The sequence below is a fragment of the Columba livia genome, chromosome 3 (genome assembly GCF_036013475.1).
Source record: "Columba livia isolate bColLiv1 breed racing homer chromosome 3, bColLiv1.pat.W.v2, whole genome shotgun sequence".
In the NCBI taxonomy this organism is placed as follows: Eukaryota; Metazoa; Chordata; class Aves; order Columbiformes; family Columbidae; genus Columba; species Columba livia.
In genome coordinates, this window is record NC_088604.1 from 117745993 (window position 1) to 117764832 (window position 18840).

Sequence of the window (18840 nt, forward strand, 5' to 3'; positions counted from 1 at the left end):
TGCTCTCTGGGCCTGTTCTTCCCAAGAACTCATTCCACAAGTTGCTGGTTTCTCTTTTTACTGCAAGGTTTCTTTCCAGATAGTTTCCATGTGGGGGGTGGGGGAGAAAACAAAAAGGCAATTTGAGTCAATAAAAGCACAGCCTATTGCAATCTGAAAAAAAATACTAAACAAGCAGACTATTAACATGATGTCAGGCCCTTAGCAGATGAACAGGTAAGTGGAAGGGTCAGTGGCATCAGTTGGACAGAAATACTACTGGTTGAGGCAGTGATGCTACTTCAGCCCATGTCACAGCGACCATCTCTGTCTTGTGGGTTTCTGTGGCGTTGTGGCACTAAGACTTTGAGCGGGAAAGAGCAGAGAATTGTGTCATATGGCTCAAAAAATTCGCCTCTTTTGTTCAGCACACCCTTTGTTCCTTTATAGCCAATTGTCAATCATTTAAGTTACGCAATATAATTAACCTACAGATAAAGCTTATAGTGAAATCTTGTTAGCCCTGTTTAAGCTTGTTTCGTTAGGATGTTTCAGGTGGTTTTCCCACCGTTTGTGTAACGTAGCTTCGGAGGGAGAGGGCTTTCTGTCCTTTAAGTACAGAGATGCAAAAATACAAACTGAAGAAGCAGATGGAGGATTAAAAACTCCCACACCTCAAAATTACCTCAAAGAGTCACGCTCTTTTAGGTGTGGTGAATAGTAAGAGGGGTCAGTCAAAGTGGAAAGCATGGAAAGTCTTGACTTCAGTCAGGGGGATGGGAGCCAAGCCTCACTTAAAGGTAAATAGTTGTAAAGCCAACTTACTACTGAGCTATCCCTCTGGTTTGGACTGAGCCCACTTTACCAACAAGCCTAAAAATGTGAATTATTTTTCTCTCTGAATAGTAGCATGGTGTAGCATGGCAGCCTGAGGACCTCATTCTCCATGAGGTTATCTCACATGGGCCTTTCCACATTTGGTCCCAGCACATTGTGAGATTGTATGTAGTCAATGCCTTGTCTTCATCTCTTTGGTGTCAGACCTCTAAAATACTAATTAATGACGATAGAAAGGCATGGCTACATGAGTTGATGCTGGCAAATGCGAATGAGCTCAGCCCATCATTTGAACTTCTTCCAGTCTTATTTGTACATGGTATCACCGTATTAACGCTGCCTGCAATCCAGGCAAATCCCTGCTGAGAGACAAGATATTTTAATTTAAGCATGGCACTGCATGGGCATGGTTTGCCGCCTCCCAGATTAGACCCAACTTACATCTAGCTGATGCGGAGCACAAAGCTGAAGAGCTGCAATTCTGGGTAAAATGAGGGTCTGTGCACTTGAATGCACGTGCACGACATATTAAGGTGCGGGATCCCCTGAACTGCTGCTCTGGTGCCAGCTCATGGAAGCCTGTGAGACATAAGCTCATTAGTCTTTGTTGTGAAGTCTCAGGTTTCTAATCCTTAGGTCTGAGAGGAGGAGCGTGAAAATGCAAGTTACTTTTAATTGTGATGGAGATACGCAGGCAATTCTCACCTGACTTGGTGAACTGTGCAGTTGCGATGGTGTAACTCCCTGCGTGGCCCTTCTGGGTCTAAAATTCACACAGGGACTTGAGTTTTAGCTTAACCTTCTCCAAAGAGGCTGTGCTAAGCCAAACCCCAATCTTTGTGATGCAGTGAGAATGCATTGGATTTCCATTAAGGTTGTTTTAAGCCTAAATTTACACCTTGAGTTGTTCTGATACAGCTGAGTTATGTGGATGCTGTGTGTGTGTTTAGACAGTTTGAAAGCGTAGCCATAGGTGTGGGTTTGTCCTCTGCATGAGAAATGGGTGTTGGCTTCAAAATCCACTGTTCTTGGGGCCGTGCCAAGTCAATCCTAATGGAGCACCAGGTGTACGGGTGTGTATATGAGCAAATGTATGTGCGTGCGTGTGTAGAGACTTAAAGCTGAAAATAGGGATGGGCGAAGAATGCAAATAACCGTTGAAAAAGAATTTTGCTTTGTTCAGAGTGAAACCTCACAAACTGGTTAATTTCCACCAAATAATTCTCTGAGAATAAAGACATGGTCAATCAGGACATATTTTGATTTTTTCCTTTTGAAAATTGTGAACGGCTTTTACTAGAACATGTAACACAAAGCTTTTTTCAGATTCGTAGATATCCCTACCGTCCTTTCTTAAACACCTCAGTGAAATGTATGTGACATCAAAACTGTATTTTCTGGTGGGGCTCCTCCTCCTTGATTGCAACTGCTTTCCAGAGGGAGCAAAGGGTCCCCTGACCCATCTTCCCATGAGGAGAAAGGGAGAACAAGAGGCCAGCTTGGATTCCAGGGGAAGACAAGGGGGCTTTTCCGGCTAAGGAGAGCAGTGCATAAACCCCCCGGGCTGCTGGTGATGGAGCATTGGGTGGAAGTGGGTGGCACTTTACTTCTCCAGCCTGCGGAGATGCCTCTTCCTAATAGAGGGAGGCAAAGATTGACAGCAGAGGGATGTTGCTTCGGTCAGAAAGTGTGGGTGTATAATGAGGGGACTTTACAAATAATTCCTTGGTGATTATTCATTTTAAAGGGGCAATCAGTTGCCCCAGAGATATCCCAGGGAGTACTTAATTTCTAGAGAAGTTTGGAGAATACAGGATTTTGGTTGCAGCACTTTCTTGTTTCCTACCCAATGGCAACAATAATTTTTCCTGGTCTGGCCTGAGGGTTGCACTGTGTCCAATACACGGGTTGTGTGCACAGCTCATTTTGAAATACAACTTTTTGTTTTGAAACTGAAATTGTTCCAAGTAATAATACCTTCCCTTCAGATTCTCTTTTTTCAGAAGTGACCCACCCACTATTGAATAATAAGGCTTGATAATCATAGTTTCTCAGATAACATGCAATGAGCTGCCAATATTGCTTTGGGACTAAATCAGGAAACCACTGGCTGATGTTATGAAGGAGGGAGTTATCCAAATGGGAACATCTACCCTCGAAATCTTTAAATAAGAATGTGAGTTAGAGATCACCTTTTTGAAGGTGTCCCAGATTAACAATGAAATGATTGCATGGATTTAAAAACCAGAAGAAAACATATCCATTTCCAGGTCAAGAAAAATGATGGTTTAGTCCAGAGTAAATTTAAATCATACACTTATGTGAAATCTGCAATAAAGTTTATAGTGGAAACACTGACTGACCTTTAACAACAGCAGCAAGGCCAAGTCTGCCGTAACAACAATTGGAAATAACAGGCAGTAGCGTTATGAGGCTGTAGGGGCTCCGGCAAGGTCTTTTCCTTAATCTGGCCTGAACGCTCAAAGAGAAAATCCCAGGGCGATTAACTGAATCTCATCCTTTTTCCATTAATTGGCCACAGCGTAGTATTCTGAAGCTCACAGAAATAACTGCTGTGATATTAGCCCAAGTCTAAGCATTGCCAAAAGACATTTTATTTCAAAGCTCTCCGAATTACAGTATAATTTCCTATATTGCTGACCTAAGAGACTAGGAAGCTGGCCATCCTTCTGCTTATGAAAGGCTCCGAGCTTCGGATGACATAAAACTTGATGTCTCCTGTCTGTGGGAAAATAAAGTCAGGGTTACTTCCAACTAGGCTGAGGATATGGGATGGTGGGTTGAGCTTAGAAAGATTTGAATGGTCTGGTCTTCAGATTCAGGGCCCTGGCTGCTGCTTCTCCTCAAGACGACACCAGCTCCCCCCTCGCAGGTTGGCTTTTCGTTTTGCACGTCTTCGTTGTTCCTTGGCCATTCTGATGGATGTTAACGTGATGCTCGGTAGCAGCTGGTCCCTGACACTCAAGACCTTTTAGTTTGGATACACAAGGCACCTGAACGATTATGCCTAGGAATGCTGTCTGTATTTTTAAGAAGTAGAACACAACATACGTTCCTTTATTATATATGTTTCTCTAAAGTGGATATTCCCTTGTTGTGGATAGAAATCCAGAAGCACATAGAAATTTATCTGAGAGTTAATCCTTGATAGAACGGTACTGTTTCCGATTTCACTTAATAATGTTAAATATCTATACGTCTTAATGCTTATTATTAATATAGCTTTTTTCAGTGAGCATCTCTTACTTATGCATGTTACATTTACCGTATTTTCCATACCTCATTTTTTTATATCAAGAATGTCATTTCGCCTTGAGAAAAAAAACAGGAACATCAATGGATAGCATGATACAGACTATAATGCACAGGAGTTTATGTCAAGAGGATAGTTCTTGCAGGAAGCCGGATTACATTTTTTAACACCATTTTAGAAATCACTGCTTAATCGCTGTAAATATTTGAAGCACTGAACACCAGCAATGAAATTCTAGATTTTGGAAAATGAACTTCATGTACTTTTTCAACTGTAGATACAAATTTTAAGTAAAATCAGAATAAACTGAGAGTTGACTACTGTCAATCATACACTGATATTCTCTCTTCAGTATTTTTTGCAATAATTTCCAGGTCTTTTCTCTAACATTTTAGACATGCTATAATTTCTTTTTTCTTGTGGGTGCTTGAGTATATTTAGATAAGACACCATTTCCAAAGGACCGGTGAATTATATACATTTAATATATTACCATAGAACACGTGGTAGGTTAGTGGTAGGTGTATGGTAGAGAAAACCAGTCTCAGTTGCATACAGGTATTGCATATATACACACATATGTATATACAAACAACTTCTACCAGAAACAAGACGGTGAATAGATATTGGAATTTGGAATAAAAGCAAGACGAATTTCATTCTTCTGACCATCCATTTCTGTTCCGAGTTCAGGGCACAGATTTATAATAATCTATTGTCTGGACTTTTATGGCCCAGTCCCTGGAAGGCAGCCGTTCTCTGCATTGCAAATTAAAAAAATAATAATGAATTAAAAATAATTGAACTGGTGGTAGTTTACTCATTCAGAGCCTTTGCTGTCCCAGTCACTTTGGTAGCAGGATTGTCCTTCAGGTGCTAGATGGGTGCTGAGTGTTTTACAAACAATAAGTGGAAGAAATTCACACAGCTCTGAATGTCTTTGATGTTGAAATCTATCAGCTCTGTCCAACTGGGCTAAAAACAGAAGAGAAAACTGAAATAGGTGCAAACTAAAACTTCTGGTCCAGGAAAACATGTACAAATGTATCGTAGTATTTCTGTGCTTTCCTACACTTCTAATCCTGGGTCGTGTGTAAAACCCATTGCTGGCCCGGATCTCTGTATCTGCCTTTGCAGCTGGAAAAGTGGATGAATTTGCTTGAATAAAATCAGGAATAATCCAACCTGAGAGCAAAACTGATCTGAGATTAGAGGAGAGTGGGCAATTCAGTGTTCTTCAGCACCTCCTAAGTCTTTTACTCGGACACAGTCGCGCTATTCCATCAAAAAGCAGCAGTGCAAGGGAAACCTCACATGAAAACCTCTTCCTCTGCCATTTCTGACCTCATTTTGTTGACAAACCACATGTACACAATCTGACTTGGAAATATCAAAATGTTTATTTTCAGTCAAAATGTTTCAACATTTCAAACTGAAAAAATAAAGTGTTGAACTTCTGATTCCATGGGGGAAAAGCTCTGCACATTTAATCTTGATTTGAAACGAAAATTGTGATTTTCTGAGGTGTACATATTGATTTTTTTTTGTTTTCATCAGCTCTATTTGCTGCTTTAAGGCAGTACTGTCCCTTAGCTGCTCCGTTTTGTGAACAGTCACATAAATAACAGGCAGCTGAATGGCTGGTTTCAGGCTGACCCAGCATCTAACCAGGAGCTGAGGCTTAAAAGATACCAGCAAGTCTTAAAAACTTGCATGTGTTTAAGCTGATTCTGATCTAATTTATACCTGTTTATAAAAGCTTGAACTCTGGTTATATTTATTAGGTTATTCTAGATTTACATTACTATAAATGAGGCAAGGATTTAGGTGATTTTCTTTTTTTTTTCCTTGTTTAAACACAAGTCCTCTCTCTCCTTTCTGGTTGGGACAGGTCACATTCTGACTCGATTAAACTGGTTGTGTTTGGATTGAGGGGAAGTCTCCGTTTCCATGACTGGGTACGTGGGTTATTTTTAGCAGCCTGCCCGCAGAAACAACCCTCTTGAGCAACAGCCTGAAGTCAGGGATAATTAGACGGTGCTGAGGATCCTTCCTTCGGGATGGCTCCAGTTTGCAAACGTCAGCGTGGGCAATCAGTGCTCCGCTGAGGAAACGGCGGTGAAGAGGTGTTAGTTGTGGCCTCAGGTCTCATCTTTCTGGAAGGGGACATCCTTTTGTTTTGTAAAAACCCTTTCTGTGAACGACCTGGGTTTTGCACCTTGAATTAATAACTTGTGGCCAACTTCAAAGATACCATTGTGTGTTTAACACTGCGATCTGCAGGGCACAGGCTGAATGGGGAATACGGAGATGAGGGAGAGGAAAGACCTTTGCTCGCAACAGGGATGATATGCAGCAGGGAAACGCTGCTGTGAACATTTGGGAAGGATCGGGCAGCATGCCAGTAGGGTCTGTGAGTGGTATACAAGGTGCACACTCAGCCTTTGACTTTGATTAATGCATGCAAGAGATATAGGCAATCAATTGCTGTCATGTTAATATTAATTAATGAGCAGCGATGCCTAGCTCGCAGTGTCTGATAGTGGAGGCCTGTTAATTCACTTACTCCCAAGGTTTGCTTTAGCAGATGGAAAAGGATTCTTTTACCATATTTTCGATGGCATTTCAAGTCTATTTTTATCTCTCTTTTGGCTTGCTCTAAAGGAGACTGCCACCTGTTTTTTGCAGGTTGTTTTCAGCACTGCAAGCCAGATTAAAAATTGGCCTACTTAGGGCTTTATGGAAAATGAATTTGTTGCTCTAGCACAGAATAATGAAAGTATCCAGGGCCAGTGCTGGCGTCTGGCCTTGTGTTATGTGAACTCCAGCGAGTTCTGGGTCGTCGTGGTCCCTGGTGCCGGTAGCACCGTCTGCTCCGGAGGCGGCTCCTGCCTCCTGGTTTTGACATGAAGTGCAGGGGAATTGGGGGGAGTTCAGTTTCTGTTTCCATGGCTCTGTTTGGTACTGACTTACATCTATGGGGGAATAAGGGTGATTTCGCAGATCTAGAGAGTTGTAATGACTTTTGGGAACATTAAACTTTTTAGTCGGATGGCTTTAAATAGGGAGTTATGTTTGATCTCACTGGGGTTTGCAAGTGTCTGGTTTTAGAGTTTACCATTCTCCACTTTTTAGGTTAGTGTGGACTGTATCTCTCTATATGAATAGCTCTCAGTTTTCCTTGCTCACCATGGCCCTGACCTGGACATCTCTGAAACATCATCACCAGGGTGGAAGGCTGTAGTTTTCACTGTGTAAACCAGAGAGGCTGGCCACCTCCTCCAGCTGCTCATAGAGCTCCTCAAAATGCCACTTGAGAAATTTAAGAGTAAATAACCTTCAAAGAGACTTGTGATATTCTTCCATCAATCAAGAGCTCTTATAGGCAGTCGAGAGATTCACAGACTCCCTAAGATGTACTTAGATTCCTTTCCCTCTCTTAACTTTCTTTCTCATTGATTTGGTAGGTGTTACATATGACTGTATTTACAAGCACCTGACTCAGAGCTCCTTTTATTCATCACCAGGAACTCTACCAGAAGAGCTACATCAGAGATTGGCAGTGGTGTTATTTATTCTGGCTTCTCTCAAGGTGACTTTCTGGGTGGGTCTTTTGGTTTGTTTTTTATTTTTTTACTATTCAATTGTTAGGCTCTTTTCTCAGTTTGTACTTCTGGATCTACTGAAGAAGTATGAGCTCCTGTATATCATGTTTTTTGGCCCTCTTGTGCTAATTAACTTGTAACTTCATCTTCGATTTTGCTAAATTTGGTACTTATTTTACTGTAAACACCCATTTGTTCCACTGGGTAGCACAGTTCTCTGAACATCTGGGAATCATCATGTGTCATGAGTGACATGATGTATCCTCACTGTTAGACTAGCACAATGCTAGATCTGATGGATGGAAGAAATGTGTCAGGGCGAAGATTAATATACACTTTGGTTTGTGACTTGTGACTCACAGGGTAAACTTTGTTCTCTCTTTGATGGTAGGGATCCAAGATCTGCATTTTTCCTCTCCCATTTTGGTTCTGGTTTATAACACAGAAACTTGGACTAATGAGACTGAGCTTTTGTTAGCTGGATCAGAACCTTCGCTTCTGTCTGGACCAATGTGTCTAAATAAATCCACTATTTGTATGGCACAGCTGTGCACAAGGCTTTCTTCTGGAGATGCTTTGCTACCCTTAGGCTAGATAACCAGTGAGAATTTGGTAATATTTGCTCCTTGCTGCGTCTTTTGCACTCTGTACAATATCTTCTTTGAGTGCCCTCTGGCTGGAGGATTAAAGAACCACCTGTTCTAACAAACCATGGCAAAACAAAAGCATCTGTATTTGATTTCCCCATTCAAGTTTCATACTGATACCTCTTTAAAATACCTGTTTGCTCATCATCCTTGCCCACCCATGCTTCAGCAACATAATGAAAAGGCCCCATGGGAAGCAGCAGGATGATCTCTTAACTTGGCTTCTTAACATATGCATAGATAAAGGTGATGTTGTAATAAGTAACGGATGCTGTAGGAAACAAAATATACAATTTCTGGGTAAAAAAACCCCACCACTTCTTCGGGCACTATAGATCTAGGCAGGTTTTTTACTGTGGTCACTGGTTGCCTGTCAGTTGTACCATTAAGTAGATTTGTGGCACCTTCACAGAATCAGAGAACGTCAAGGATTGGAAGGGACCTCGAAAGCTCATCCAGTCCAATCCCCCCGCCGGAGCAGGAACACCCGGATGAGGTTACACAGGAAGGTGTCCAGGCGGGTTGGAATGTCTGCAGAGAAGGAGACTCCACAACCCCACTGGGCAGCCTGGGCCAGGCTCTGTCACCCTCACCGAGAAGAAGTTTCTTCTCAAATTTAAGTGGAACCTTTTGTGTTCCAGTTTGAACCCATTACCCCTTGTCCTACCATTGGTTGTCACCAAGAAGAGCCTGGCTCCATCCTCGTGACACTCACCCTTTATATATCTGTAAACATTAATGAGGTCACCCCTCGGTCTCCTCTTTTCCAAGCTCAAGAGCCCCAGCTCCTCAGCCTTTCCTCACACAGGAGATGCTCCACTCCCTTCATCATCTCTGTTGCCCTGCACTGGACTCTCTCCAGCAGTTCCTTGTCATTCTGAAACTGAGGGGCCCAGAACTGGACACAATATTCCAGATGTGGTCTCACCAGGGCAGAGTAGAGGGGAAGGAGAACCTCTCTCGACCTACTAACCACCCCCCTTCTAATACACCCCAGGATGCCATTGGCTTCTTCAAAAGCTGTTCATATGTATTGCCTTGGGAGAAGAACAACCTGGAGCACGAATCAAAGCCACTCACGAGAGCAGTGGCCACTCATGCACATACACGAGGGTGTCCTCTGCCACGGGTCCATGTAGAAAAGGGATTTTTAAAAAAATTTTTCCTGGTTAATGAAAAGACATTAAGCTCCAAGTACATCTTGTGGGGAAGTTAAAAAAGGCAGCCAAGGAGGGCTTACAGGTTGGGCTAGAACTCAGATGAAGCCTGGGGTTTCAGCAGTTTGTCCTCAGACTGGCTCAAGCAAGGGCTTCAATCTGGCCAGCGACAGCACCAGCAGCAAAGAGGAACGTCAGTGCTGGGTGCCCTTTACATTTCACGCAGGACAGAAAAAAGGAGCTGAGACACAATGCAAGGGCTGTGCAAAGCTGAAAGCTGCAGATGAGGCCTCTCCAGGTGCAGAAACATTCATAAATTTCTAGATAGAAGCTCTGGGAATGTGAAAAGGTCACTGTCTCCAGGTATACTATTGTTGGGGATTTTTTTTTTCCTTTTACATCTTTTACCTGGAGTCCTGAATTTTTTCTGATTTAATTTTTAAAGCAGATTTCCCTTTCTAGGAATTGCATTGACTCTGCTTTCCGCCTGCTGCACTACTATTCATCATTGCACATTTAGTGAGCAGCGGAGCAGGAGAAACGATGAGAGGCCGTTCCGAGTTGGAATTATTGCGATGGTCATTAGAAGGGAAATGTGGCATTTTGTCTGTGGAGTTTGTCAGAATTAGGCCAGAGACAAGTGAGTGATAATGAGGCTCTTGAAACCAGTCTGCAGGTGTGTAGTGGTAAGATAATGGGCAGGTGCAGAGAGTGAGTATTTAATCAGAGTCTTGGCAGGCATCTTGTTCGGGGTCTGCCTTGTTTGGCTTCTGTACAAAGGAGAAAATTCAGCAGCAAAAGATGTGAGTGCAAACTGCAACTCGTGCTTGTTTTTAGGAAGTTGCAAGGTTTTTCTGATTTTTCTTTTCAATGTGCTTCCATCTTAGAAAGTTGAAGGTTTATTCTGGCTATAGCAGGAATAAATGAGTTTGTCTCCTTGTCATTCTTAGGATTGCTGTCTCTAATCTAGAGATGAATGTGTATGTCAATATTTTCCATAAATGCTGCAAGTGAGTGAAAAAAAAGGGGGTGGGGGGATTCAGAGAAATCTGCCTTAGCAACAGTTGTGATTTATTTTGGGTTCCTTACCAGTATTTGAGCAGGTGAAGTAACCTTTGTAACTCATTCAAGAACTGTGCAAGGTCCTAGACAGCCTTGGAAATTATTGGAAAAAAGGTAATTCCAACATGGCAAAATTTCATTGTTTTATTTAACAAGTGTATACCAAAGCAGGACAAAAAGTATTGACATCTTCTGTGTTCTGGGAAAAGCGAAGGGGAAACAAGTATGCGGCAAGAAAAGGTTGTGTCATATTGTGGGAGATAGAAGGGAACAAAGCAACCAGCTGATCCAGAACTGCATTTTTTATAGAGCATCTTTATGTCTGAGGATGCGCCTTTGATTCCTGAGCCAAAACAAGCTGCACTTCTTCCTGACCTCCCCAGCAAAACTGTCCCACCACTTCCAATCTTTCCTCCAAAAAATGTTAACCCCCTCTCTTTCCCCTCTCAGCTGCCTCCTTCCACCCTGGATAAAACTCCAGTTTCACACAAGGAAGAGTTTTGTTTGAAACCAGGGCAATGAGGAAATGAAGATTAGTTCAAACCATAAGCTCCTGTGCCAAAAATTCAGAACATACTGAAAAAAGCTGTACCTATAGCTGCGTGTCCAGCCAAAACTAACCATCCCAGCTCTACGGCTGAATTTCAGCGACCACAGTCCAGACATACTGGCTGTGGGGAGCTGGGAGACAATAACTACTTTTAGCTATTACCAATTGCAAAAATTTAATTAGTGACTACTCATTTCAGGCAACTGCAAGTCACCTGTTGGCAATTTGTAAAGAGAAGAAAGATGAATTGCCCTATTCATTTATTCAACCCCATCTCCACAGCACCTCACAGTCTGCTGCCTTCAAGCACCAAACCTGGAGCTTCTGCTGCAGCAGCAAGTTGTGTTTGTTGACCTGAAGGTTCAGAGCCAGGACCTGTGAAGGATGACATACAAAATTTGTCACCTAATTACCATTGTCACAGAGCCCTTCATTGGATGCTCTCCATTTCCATCATTTTTTTCCATAAGTCCACAAGTTTTTGTTAGTGAAGCTCCATAGTTCAACTTTTCGCAACTCCCTAGATCTTGACTCCACTGCTTGGTGACCTGACAACACTAGGGCTGTTAAACCAGACATTTTCCCTTCCTCGCTCACTTGTGTGTGTCTTCAGAGTCTTATAAAGATGGATATCATGATGGTTTGTGTGTCCTGTTATACTGAGTCATCCAAAGGGTGATGCATTTTCTTGCCATGGGGAATGACTAGGGTTCAACCCCCCCAGCTTGCTCTGAAGCAGCACCCAGGACCCCAGACTTGCACAGTGGCTCGCAGTCTTAACTGGCAACCAGTCAGGTACTCAGGTGTGAACCTTCTCTCTGCTATGTGTAGTTTTGAGAAGGGCACGCTGCAAGCTGGGGCAAAACTGAGGTGGCTATCTGATCGAGAGAGAAGATCTACAGCTCTACGCCCATCCATACGGGCACAAAACTCACCGCATGCCTCGCACGGCAGATTCTTGGGGTTGCTGTGGGTCGCAGGTATTATAGTTCAGACCCCCTACATCTTTCAGCCCAAAGGGCACTGCAGGAATCTTCTGTGTGGTCTGGCCTCTACAGCATGATTAGTAGGGATAGTACTTGTCCTGCTGGCTTGTTTGCAGTAAGAGCTGTGTGGTCTTTGAAGTTAACACAGAGTCATGAGGACAAAGTTAGAACGAGCTCAGAAAGGCTGTTTTCAGGTGAAACTAGAACGTTCGGGAGGGTAACCAGCCTTGGTGTTTGCTGCATGTATAATCCACAACAGACAAGAAAACATGCTAAATTATAGCTATGCCTGAAAAGTAGCGTGTAAAAATATTTTAGTTGAGATTAAATTTCTGTTAGGCGGAGAAGTGAAAGCTTGGAGTACCTAGACCTGAACTATACCAGGCTACTGTGTGCTTACTGTGCTTTTGGGGTAATCCAAGGAGTGTAACTGCCCAAAAATCTAAAATCTTTGACTAGTTTTCATTTCTTCACATTCAGCTGGTTAGGGTATAACACACATTTTGAGATCCCTACTCTGCTCCAGAATGTCTTGCATCTCCTGGGAAAGTCGTTCATCTTTTCCACATCTCGGTGTTTCATATTAGATGAGGATGTCAGCACCACAGTGGGCCAAAAATTCTGAGGTGCTCACACTTATGGGAGCTACAGAATTGTTAAATACTTTGGGTTTTATTATTTTTCTGTTGCTAACATAAATTGGTCGTATCAGTACCCAGTATGTAGTAAATGATAACCACTCTTCAAAGGGAAACTTCCAGTAAGGTGAACTTGTGATGGGCTCTCAAATATCTCCGCTGCTCTATCCTGACTCCATATCATGGCTCATAGACCCCATTGCATCAAATTAGTTTTTTGGCGAACTTAGAGGCAGTTGGGATATCTGAAGAAAGGAAAAGTGTGTGCACAGCAGGGGGGGAACCAGAAGCTATTTGTTAGCAGGGTTTGATCATAGCAGCAGAAAGGAAGGCACTTTATTGCAAGAATACTAATATAAGGATGCTGGTCCTGTAGCTTCAGACAGAGAAACGCTTGAAGAGATAGAATGGGATTGTTTGGCACGCTTTCTGCAGACACGGAAAAGGAAAGGGAAGAGTTTGCAGCTGCTCTTGAACTTTGCCAGTGTGCAACTTAGTTACCAAAAAAGTGAAACCCACTTCTATAACTATCCTATAACTATGTGGATTTAGGAGGGCTGGTCATGTGTCAAAAATGTGCAACTTAGACTCCATGAAGTTTCTGGTCGGTGTTTCTGTGGATAACTTAGAGAGTCTATAGCAGATGGCCTTTCCTATGGCAGTGAACATACAACATTTTCCTCCATTGCTACTCTTCTCTAATTTATCTGGTAACCCTCTCTCTAAACGCTGGCTCTCCTGCCTTGCTGTAGAGAACATGAACGTGGAAAGTCTTTTTCTTCTTAAGTGCAAAGTAAATGCTTCTATTATAGATTGATTGCTTTCTAAGGCAACTTGAATAAACAACAGCAAGTGTTAATTAAACCTGCTTAATCAATATTAGCATAAATGCAAAGCCAAGTAATATTAACAATATCAATGCTGGAACAGTTCCATCACATGCTTTTCACATGTCTGTTTATCTGTTTCAGGTGATCTCAAAAGAGAATGCTCAGGGGAATTCAAGGATCAGAGATTTAATGGTTGCAGCTTTATAGTCCTTATCAGACCATCAAGGTTGTAATCAGAAGATAGGAGTTATCACCTCCAAGAGTTCTGTTGTCTCAGTCGACCTTCAAGGGAAAATCATCACAAGAATGCCTCTGGTAAGTCTATCAATTAATCCAGATTCAGAGAATGTTACATAATTTGTGTTATGTTAATACCTGCAAGCCCTAATCATAGATCAGGAATTTGCTGTGATAAATACTCTAAGATAGCAAAACAAAAATAAAATTCTTTTTCCAAAAATGAACAAACAAGCCAACCCAAAAGGGTGATGTGTTATCTGCGCCATTTCTCATATGCTTTTGTTGGACAGCATGATCACGGTAAGCTCATGTGATGTACAGAGTCAACCTTGTCTTTGCAGGGAGACTCTGGAAACTGGGATAATCCTGGGCTTTTCTTGTGGAACAAGGTACTTGGAGAATGTGCATGTCAGCATGTGCCTAGGGGGTTTGATTAAGAAGGAAGCAGTCATTGGGACTAGAGATGATCAGTCATTAGGAATGTCTCTCTTTAACCGCCTTTCCTGACAACACATACTAAGTGCCGTTACGTGATAAATCCTCACTGTGGACCCCAGTACAGTAACCATGAATCTGTAGATCTAATTCATTTCCATCTGTTTATCTAATTCAGTGGAAAGAGGTTGGAAAGATATTACAAGGAAGGATATGGCTGGGTGTCTGTGAACTTTGCAACCCTGGCCATGAATGTTGTGCTAGAGCACTTCTGGAAATCCCGTCCTTCCTTAGCTGCAGAGATCAGAGCTGAGTTGCTGCGACTCTATCCCTGACTGTCTAAAATAGAACGTGAGCTAATTCAAGCTGTGGCCAGCAACAGCAGAGAGGGAAAAAGCAGTTCAAAGGCTCAGTCCCACTCAAGCGTTATCTGTGATTATGTATTATTAATACATCCCCTGTATTAGCCCTCCGAAACAGATGTCTGCCCCGATCGGAACTGCCCGTGTCGATAGCAAGGTTGCTATGGGAGCCTGCTTACTGTGCGCTCAGCTGGGTATCGCACATCTGGTCGAGGTCTTGAGCTTTATTTCTCTTTCGCCTGATTTGAGACTTCAGAAGCATAAACTCGGTACTAAGCCAAGGGCTGTCTTTGTTCCATGAGACTGCCCCAGCTGGAACCTGTTGCTGGTTGACACAGTCAGATCTTATTTTGCGACTATTACATTCTTTGGCATATTACACTGCGTTTACATCTTTTAATTCACCCCAGTAAACAGATGGGTTGTTTTAAGAACCATGTGTAAGAGCTTTCATTAAAACCATTAGAGGACACCAGATGGGGATGCAGAATAGACAGCAGTGGGGCTGCTTGCTACCATGTTGGACTTGTGCGAAATATTCAGAAGTGCATAACTCTTCTTGCCACTCATCTGCTTTCCTGCATCCCAGTGACCCAAGCGCTGCTGGATTTGAGTTATATTTCTGTCAACCAGTTGCCACTTTTTGCCAAGCAGTGAGAAATACATCTGCATTTCCTCATCTGAGTTTTCTAGATCACCTGATTTCTGAATTACACTTGCTATGGAAAATACGATTTTGGTGGGGGTGTTTTATGACAAAAAAATGTCAACTGGAATGGAAATGAAAGGTTTTTTCCTGAAAGGTTAACTCTTAAGTTTTGCCTTTAAATAAACATGAAATGAATTGACTGAGGATTTTCAGTGCTGGAGTAAATTAAGAGACAAGACTCATCAAAGAAACTGTCAGTGGGGTATTTTCTAGTATACTAGCATCTAAAGTACGCTGGATTCTAAAGAGAGTGCCAATGGTCTTAAAAAGGAAAATGACAGAGTCATATGTGTCAAAAAGGAAGCAGATTAGTGGACCTAGTAAATATTGACCTATTTGATTTAGATGCTTAACTGAAATGGATTGAAAGATCTCTGATCTGTGGAGTTTGGGCTGGAAGTCTTGTGAACTAGATTCTCCCGTCAGGTGTTCCTCCTGCCACAACAGTTACTGCGAGAGTGCCAAAATCTCCGTGACAGTAGTTGTGTGTTTTGATTTGTTTTGTTAATTTATGAGTCTAACATCTGCAAGAGTGAACAGAATAATTACTAAAAATGTAATAGTGTTTGTTATAATGCTTGTGCTGAATAAGAGATTTACTAAAAAAAGAAGGTTCAGGGCCACAGGTGCCTGAGTCATTTTCACAAGGAGTTTTAGGGCATATCTAGAAATACCAAACCAGTTCATTCCTGGCAGATGTCGGTCTTTCCTGTAGGCAAAACCACAATGCTTCAATATTATCAGAAGATCATGTGTAATGTTTTGTTTTGTCATAATTTTTATCTGCAAAATGACCTAAATTTTAAGACCTTTCCAGAAGGGTTAAGTAACCTGAAAGATTTAACAACTGAACACCCCAAATATGTTCTAGTCCAAGGACGGCATAGCTATAGTTTTCTATATCTACAAATATTTGCTTCAGATTTTTTTATAACTTTATAATGAAATGCTTCATTTTATGATATTTTAATTTATCCATCTAATTGATGGATAATACAACTACTTATATATGTTGAATTTCAGAGATTCTATAAATGAAACCTTTTCTATCCAAGCAGAGATTGAAGAATTCAAAATTTGAGTAGTCTGGCGCCCACACCCAACTGATTCGTGTGACATCTAATGTCAGACTGACCATTCTTACGTAACTTTATGGGAGGCAAAGTGGTCTGTGTATTCTAGTCTGGTGGGAAGAGAAATATCTAAATACCTGTTCATTATAGATCTAGTTTAATAAACCAATGGACTTAGAGGTTTTAGCTGTAAATGAAAATCCGTAGCGCTTTTCAGAAGTTTACAATACTGAACCATGTGACTTTTTCTGAAGATAAAGGTTCAGTTCTAGTGGTTGCCTCTTTTGCCCGACTGTTTTATAACTTTAGACGCTCACTTCTTGCTGCACTATCTGGAATTCCTGTCTCCAGGCCCGTCCTGGCAGTGTGAACAGAGTCCCAGGAGCGTGTCAGTGGAGATCGGCATCCACAGGAGCAAAGGCAACACACAGCCCTTACCTCCCGGTGAACTTTGCCATTTGTTCATTTATCCCTGTTCTAAGTCTTCTCTTATGTTTGCCTTTTTCTATGATTTCTTCCTGTAAAGCCTGTGTGGGCTGGCTTCTAGTTCGCATTCAGTGTGATCTTTTAATACAGCAATTTCACCTCTGGTTTTGAACGTAAATCAGCAGAAAAGTCCCACAGGTTCCTTGAGTACTGTTAGGGGAAGAAAGGAGGAATAGTGCAGATATTGAGCTAACGCTATCGAGCTGCCTAAAGCGAGAGAAGAGATTGATAAGAGAAACCATTGTATTTATGGTTTCTGGCATATAGCGCAGCACAAAGTTCTATTTGAATTCTTCAGAAATTAGTATCAGATGACTTAGGAACTTCTGGCATATTTAAATCTTAAGTGGTTACAGATAGTTTTGTTCAGACTTTCCTTCAGTCGTCGAATGTGCTTCTTCTTTCTATTTGTTTGAAGACAGGTTGGGAGAGTCCACAAATTCTTGGGAGAATGGAAAAAAATCCTGTTCTCACTGGAACTGCATGTCAACAGCAACACAGACACTACCTGAGATCAGTGGTAGCTGCTCTTCTGTGCACAGAAGTGCAGCAGAATTCTGCTCCACCTGCCTTCCCAGGGCCTTGTGGAGCAGTTCCGTGCACCCTACCAGCCCCCTGCAATGCCAAAGCGGCTCTTGTAAAATCTGCAGACACGCTGCCCTGCTCAACCATGGGTCAGCACGCTAACCTGACTGTCTGCTGGGGCTCCAGCCCCTGCCTGTGCTATGGGATAGCCCAAGTTTTCCTTCTCCAGGCACCCACATGTGTGTGCAGGAGCAGCCTGGCTCAGAGCGTGGTTTCACCAGGTTTCCTGGCCAACCTCCACCAGCTGCAGCTGGCGCAGCAGCTCGTCCCATAATGCGGGTGAGCGGGCAGCCCAGATGGCCGGGAGCGCTCCGGGAGCCTCAACAGCCACGGAGAAAGAGGCTGCAATCACACATGGCTCTGCAAGTGCTGCAGCAGGGACCACCCGCTTCCAGACAGGCAGGGGAACCTCCCCAGACACCCACTCCACAGCCTCACCACGTCCTGCAGTTCCCATCTTGGCTTTGGCAAAGGACACTCCTCTGCCTGCTCCTTGCGGTTGTGGGTTGGGTCATCTGCAGAAGGAGCAGCGCTTTTCCATCTCCACGAGGTCTCTGGAGTCCTAAGGGAATAATAACTCATTGGGATGGTTGGAGCTTGACAGGGACCTGGAGGTTTATTGCTGTAATTCCCTGGCAGTGTCTTTCACCCTCAGGGCAGGACAAGTCGGAGTTTCTCTCACAACAGGAGTCAGAAATCTTCTCCTACAGGGAACACCCAGGCCAAGAGGCCTTTATCCAAGCCCGTTCTTTTGGAGCGACACACTCCTCATTATTTTTTTTGTAAGGGAATCTCTAAGCTAAGTGAGAAAGAGATCTGGTAAATGGATTTCTCACTTGCAGGCTCTCATAGCTGTGTTGTTAGCATTGCCACTGATCAAAAGATCAGATGCAAGTGCAAATAAAAGTAAACAAGTTAATTGATCTTTATGTTTAGAAATAATGATGATTTGGGAAATCCCCCTCTATTCTTAATCATCAACCCTAAAGGATTTTGGGGTTGATTCTCCTTGACATTGAGTCAGTGTTATCTTGACATAAAGGCAAAGAGAATAGAAAGTTGCTTTGTGAGAATATTTTATATCTATTCTGGTCTGTTACAATGGATGATGAGTAACTATAGAATCAGGGGGTCTTACTCTATTTTATGGAAATACTGATCTAGTTCTCTTAAAAATCAGTTGTTAACCTACATAATTTTACTATATAACTCAACTCCTTTTACTATAAGTGCAGGTTTTATGGTAAAATAGCTATAAATATATTACATTATCTCTAAATATTTCATCTTACATGGTTTCAAAGAAAGTTCTAATGTCCTGATGGAAAACAACTATGTTCTCAGCGAGGCTTCTGTTAAATGCACAATACCCTTTTCATGATTAT

At 42.4% G+C, this 18840-nt stretch overlaps 1 protein-coding gene across 1 annotated transcript in view; it reads left to right on the top strand.

Annotated features, from left to right (window-relative positions):
- The window catches only part of HAO1 (hydroxyacid oxidase 1), a 354431-nt gene that overhangs the window by 184379 nt on the left and 151212 nt on the right, over positions 1 to 18840 (top strand). The window contains exon 13 of the mRNA XM_065059911.1: positions 13707 to 13880. The gene's annotated coding sequence lies outside the window, so the exon portion shown is untranslated. The remainder of the gene's footprint in view (positions 1 to 13706; positions 13881 to 18840) is intronic.